The following is a 5,906-nucleotide window of genomic DNA, read 5'->3' as shown; positions in this document are numbered from 1 at the left end:
GAGCGACGAGGTCTCCCGGCAGGGCTTCGCCAAGCACCGTGGGAGACGAGGAAGAAGAGAAGCAGGGCTGCACCGAGAGAGAGATGAAAATTGCGTGTCTCCAATGGCCAAAAACCCCCACTATATATAGGGGGAAGGGGAGGGCGGCGCCCCCCTTAGGCTTACCACCCCTAAGGGGTGCGGCAGCCCTAGATGGGGGGCTAGGGCGGCGCCAGGAGGGGAGGAGGGGGTGGCGCACCCCCTGGTGGGCCTTAGGCCCACCTGCCTAGGGTTTCCTCCCCTTCCCTCTCTTAGGCGCCTTGGGCTGGGTGGGGGCGCACTAGCCCACACAGGGGCTGGTTCCCTCTCACACTTGGCCCATGTAGCCTTCCGGGGCTTGTGGCCCCTCCCGGTGGGCCTCCGGAACCCTTCCGGTGGTCCCGGCACGTTGTCGGTGGTGCCCGAAACATTTCCGGCGTCCAAACCCATCCATCCTATATATATAATAATTATGAGAATAGTAACGAGCGATCATTAAATTGTTAAGAACTTAAGAAATCAAAGGCGCCTCCATGATAAACCTTTGTTCGTCACCATGTTTGAAATCTACCATCTTCACCAATCATGAGGTGCAGTACCTTTCAATGGCTTGGTGTCAACTAATTGCATCAATGATTCAGAAAAAATAATGTTTCTCATTCTGAATCAAAGCAACAATGACTACTTGTCTAGTATAATCATTTTTCTCGGTCTGCTGAGAAATGAACATAAAAACATAGAAAAATACATCTATGCATTGCACTATTAATGCGAAAAGTTTTAAATAAATGTGACATTAAATATTTATTTCAGTTCTCAAGATAATATTACATTATTAATGCGTACAAAGAAAATACCCAAAGCTATTTGTGGTTCCTAAACCATGCAGTTGAATTGCTGGCCAATGGAGAAAACACAGATCTATCTATTGTTCTTTCATCAACAATCAGTCCTTGTGTTTCTAAATCTCTGTAGTAAATAAGTTCAGCTGCATAGAATATCCATACTAATAACACTAAGAGGCAAGAGCAACTTAGCAAAATTATTGTTGGCAAAGAATAATCCTGTAACATGATTGAGCAACAACCTGTAATAAGCTGCAAATAAGGGTGCAAGCATGGTACCATACATGATTTATCTAGTAACGATTGTTGTAAGAACTTATTATGAATTCTCTAAGACCCAAAGGGCTATCAAGAACAAATTCCTTGTGATCTAGAAAGCCCGAACAGTAAAGGAGATAATCAAAAGATATTAACACATGTATGTTGTCTAAGCCATGTATGATATACAAGCTTCTAAGACGCATATTTTCAAAAATTCATGCGAAAATATGAAAGATTGTAGAATATACACTACAACAGATGTTTGGAGATAAATTCGACGTCTATAACCAATTTTTTAAAACAAGCATAAATTGCATACAACACTACTTAAATGGTTAGGAAGGAAAAACGTGCATGTTCTCTTCCCTTGAATGGGTTCCGGCATTGCTCGAGCAACAACCGTGCATCTTTGGCATCCTACCCCAGTCTGCAACAATAAATAAAATATTAGGCTAGAAATAATGCATCTGGCCTGATATCCATATAGTGACTGCCGTCATCGTGGTGCAGGTGTTCGCCCTGAATTAGTGAGAGTGAACCGCTGAATCTTCACGGCGATTACAGCCATGTGGGCACTACCATGAATTAGAGAGAATCACCCCTGAGCGGATTACCAAAATTTTCTATTATTTATGTGAGAATGCTTGCACTTCCAATATTAATTACAAACAGCTACATGCCTAGGTGATCGGCTGTTCTAGATAAACATGAGAAATATGAAAAAGGTATCTCATTCTCATCCATCTACCTACCTATCTGAAATTCTGAAATCAGCCTTGGCGATGAGCTTCTCCTGCTCGCTGGCCAGCGGCTGCCCGTGCTCGTTCACCTTGTGCGGCGTCGGGGTTGCCGAGCTTGTGCTTGAAGGCACATGTAACTCCAAGAGTTAGTGTATGGAAACTACTCAGAAAATGCAGCTCGGTGAGGTCGGCAGGACTGTGATGAAAGCTTTTAGCTGAGATGTCAATTCAGGTGTAGTAACAAACTAACAACACCATCGGGGCAGCTAACGACTTCTGGTGACTGAACCACACAAATTTATTTTCTTACTCATCATATGAATACACTCAGCCGCTTCTCTTCTGAAATTGTGAGCAGGCAATGGTTTGTTTGGGGATTACCTGGATCATTGTAAGCTTCGAGTGAAGTTGGCGACTGAACTTGGCGGAGAGAGTCGGGGACGCGTGGACGACGCTCGAAGGGAGGGATGGTGGCGTGCGGACGCCTCATTCTTGGCTCCGGCCCTGGCCTGGTACAGAAGGCGCCGAGGCGGCGGGGAGACGCCGGTGCGGGAGGAGCACGAGGGTGATAAGGACCAAGGGGCGGCAGGGCAGGGCGGTGAGGGACGTCCACCCGCGTCCTACGCTCGTCGTTGGCATGGCCACATCCAGCGGCATCCTCCATCCAGCGACGCGGCTGTAACATCCAGGGACGGGATCTGAGCCGGCTATTCTACCGCATAACCGACGGAGTTAGTGGGGAAGACACGGTGTTCATAAGGCGTGGACGAAGGATTGTGTCGCAGGATTAGCGATTTGTTAGCGTGTTCCACCTGGCCCGGTCAGATCGATCGTCTGGCGTCTGTCCTGGGAGAACATAGAATCTGAACCGTTCAATTGGTTGGCAGACCATGGAATTAATATGGACTCTTAGATTTGAGTGATTGGATTAGATCTGAGGATTCTTATTGTCATGTGTACACTTGTTTGGGTGGGTTTAGGAAAATTCATGTTTGCTTTTTTAATAGTAGTATAGATACAGGAATCAATTTTGTCGATTTTGCCGCTCCCTCGCCGTCTGCCTCGGTGATGTCAGCGTCGCAGCCGAATAAGGCGACGAAACCTGTTGTCGGCGTCGCAGTCGAGCTGGGGAGAACATGTTGTCTGATTCCAGTCGATCAGTATTGCTAATGGAGATTCTACACGCTACGTAGCATCGGCATCAACCATGAAGCTGAATTACAGGCCAGAAATTGCCTTGCGGACTATCAAAGCGTTGTGAGTAGGAGTATAAGGTAACTAGCCCGTAAGAAAAGTGACATCCAGCATTTTTTACCACAAAACGAAACAAGAGACACAACTTTATTTTCAATCAATCATATACTCCCTTTCGTCTCAAAATAGATGTCTTAAGCTTAATACAATTTTATACTAGCGCTAGTATAATGTTAAGATTATTTTGAGACGGAGGGAGTGGTAGTTAAGCATAAGGCCAACTTTACGTACGGTGCATTACGACGACGACCGGTCGCTTCAAATCTTGATGCATCTAAATGCTGAAACCAGAGACATTCCCCTGGTTCTTACTAGTCTTGTCCAACACGTTGGCTTCTTCCTCCTCACCTTTGTCTTTTTCGTCAGCTCTTTCTTCTTCTTTCTCATTGCCTTTTCTTTCTTCTTCTTTATTGCCATTTTTCTTTTCTTTTTCTTCTTCTTCCCGTCGGCCTTCTTATTGTCATTGAAGGTGACCAGCTGCTCGACGTAGCATGTGCATAGGGCGAAATTTGGAGACATGTCCAACATAGTACTGGCTACTTTCGTGGAGTTGAGATTGCGAAGGACCCAGGCCAGGGAAATGATGAAGTATAATTCACGTTCAGGAAGAACATAATAAGAAGTGAAAACGAGGAATGGGAAGCGAGGAAGGGAAAGGAAAAACAATCTGGAGGAGAGAGTTTCACTAGGCGAGTGGCAGCCTTTTTATCTGCGCCTCGGCGTGGGATGCGGGCGGCTTTCCTGCTCCCTTCCTTCCTACGAATTTGCTCCTCCCTATGCTCCAATCCAAGATCACCAGGTCACCACTACGGGGCCACGGAGAGCAGGAGGAGCACCACGATGAAGAGGGCCCAAACGACCTCACCGCCTCCACAATGCCGGTGAGTTTGAAGGCCAAGAGGTAGATAGTTATGGCCAGCGCTATCGAACCCCCGCGCATCGGCCTCATCCCCGTTCGTTTCACCGCCAGTAACGCGCTCCTGCTCACTGTGGAACGCCATGGCGACGCGATGCGCACGGCGGGCCGACATGATGGCAACTTGACGAGCACGGCGGGGAACGAGGCTAGATCCTCGAGAGCAGTGCGGAGGGGGACATCATGTTCTAATTGCGGCGGGAGCGCAGTTGTTGGCGACGATGGGAGAGGGATTTTCTTGACCCTAGGAGATCACAGGTGTGTCGTGTGGGTAGGACTGGAGGGGAGATTACTTAGGCTGGTCGTAATGGGAGTATCTTAGCTAGTATCATGCATGCCAACTAGACAACTTTGATGATGTGGCATAGAATTAAATGAAGAAAGAGAGAGTTGAGTATCATATCATGATACCGTATCATATTAAATGTTGTGCTACTTTGTGTCTTGCATGTCAATAAATTACCTATTCTATGATACTAACATATGATACTATGCATTACGGGTGTAGTATCATAGACTAGTATCATATGCATAATACTGGTATATGATACTCCACATTACAACCAGCCTTAGAAAGGAACGACGTGTTCCCTCATCTAGCGACGGTTGGGATCATGAGGTGTGCGTGGATGGGTAGGACTGTATCATTTTTTCTGTAAACCGGAGGGGTGGAAGTGGGGCGGTGAAAAAAATCTATGCGGGGAAGCATCGAGGAGGGGGTTGTACGAGGGGTGGGATCCATAGGTTGAACCAGCACGACGACGTTCGATCCTCCTTTAACAGTAGAGATATCTTTCAATTTTGTACCCGCCGTTTTTCCTAGAATACGCATAGTCATACGAGAAAAGGTAAATAATTTACTAAGAACATATCTAACTGATCCCTTATCTCTACTATATTGAAGGACAATCCAACGTCGTGATGGTTCGACCTCGTCCGGCCCACCTCGTGTGATAGCTACTCCCCCGTCTCATGTGATCCACGCAGAACAAAGCCCAGCGAACGAACGAGCCGGTTTCCCATGATCCGGCGACCCGCACATCATGGCATGCAAAAAGCAACGACCAGGCACACACACTCACGCCCCCATCTGCTACCAACCTCCTCGATCCTCCCATCCCATCTATCTACTAAAAACAATCGCCACAACCCGAAGCAGCTGCTCTCCCTCGTGTCCTGGCCAACGCCCACCCCTAGAGCTCCCCTCGATCCTCCCCGCACCGACATACACGCCGCTCATGCAGGCGGCCATTTATCATGTTCACCACCATTCTTGCGCTCAAGAACAAGCCACACATGGACGATGGCGTGGTCGAGTTGACGAGGTTGGGAGTCCCTTGACCCAACCCTTGCCCTCGCCTGTGTCGACGGGCCCGCCCGTGACAGGACCGAGACCATGTCCATCTCGCTGCGCCTCGCGATCCCAACTGCGCCGCCTTGCCCCATGTTGCCGCCGCGGGTACGGGCGAGCCGACCCAGCAGGAATGCGAGCTTTTCCCCCGCCACACAGACCGACGGGCTTAGGTGAGGCTGCTTGCCGGGTTCCCTCGGCACTACCGGACTGAAGGGATATGCCGACGGCCGATGGCCATCGACGTAGGGCCATATCACGTCGGCATAGGGGTATGCCGACGACCACCGCCGGTGTAAGTGCATCTAGTGCCCCCTTAGTGATTTTGGTGGTTTGAAGACTTATAGGTAAGAGACTGATATGTTTGTGAGTGTACACATGCTCTATAAGTCGCTGAGAAGTTTGAGTTAGTCGATGAAAATCGACCCCTAAAAATGTATGTCTTCGGGTCAAGACTTTGGTCATTCCTTGAAGACTTTGATCGCGAAGAAATTGCGAAGAAATTGATATTCCTCATGAAG

This window comes from Hordeum vulgare, chromosome 4H (genome assembly GCF_904849725.1).
Source record: "Hordeum vulgare subsp. vulgare chromosome 4H, MorexV3_pseudomolecules_assembly, whole genome shotgun sequence".
Lineage (NCBI taxonomy): Eukaryota > Viridiplantae > Streptophyta > Magnoliopsida > Poales > Poaceae > Hordeum > Hordeum vulgare.
This window is presented reverse-complemented; position numbering follows the sequence as displayed.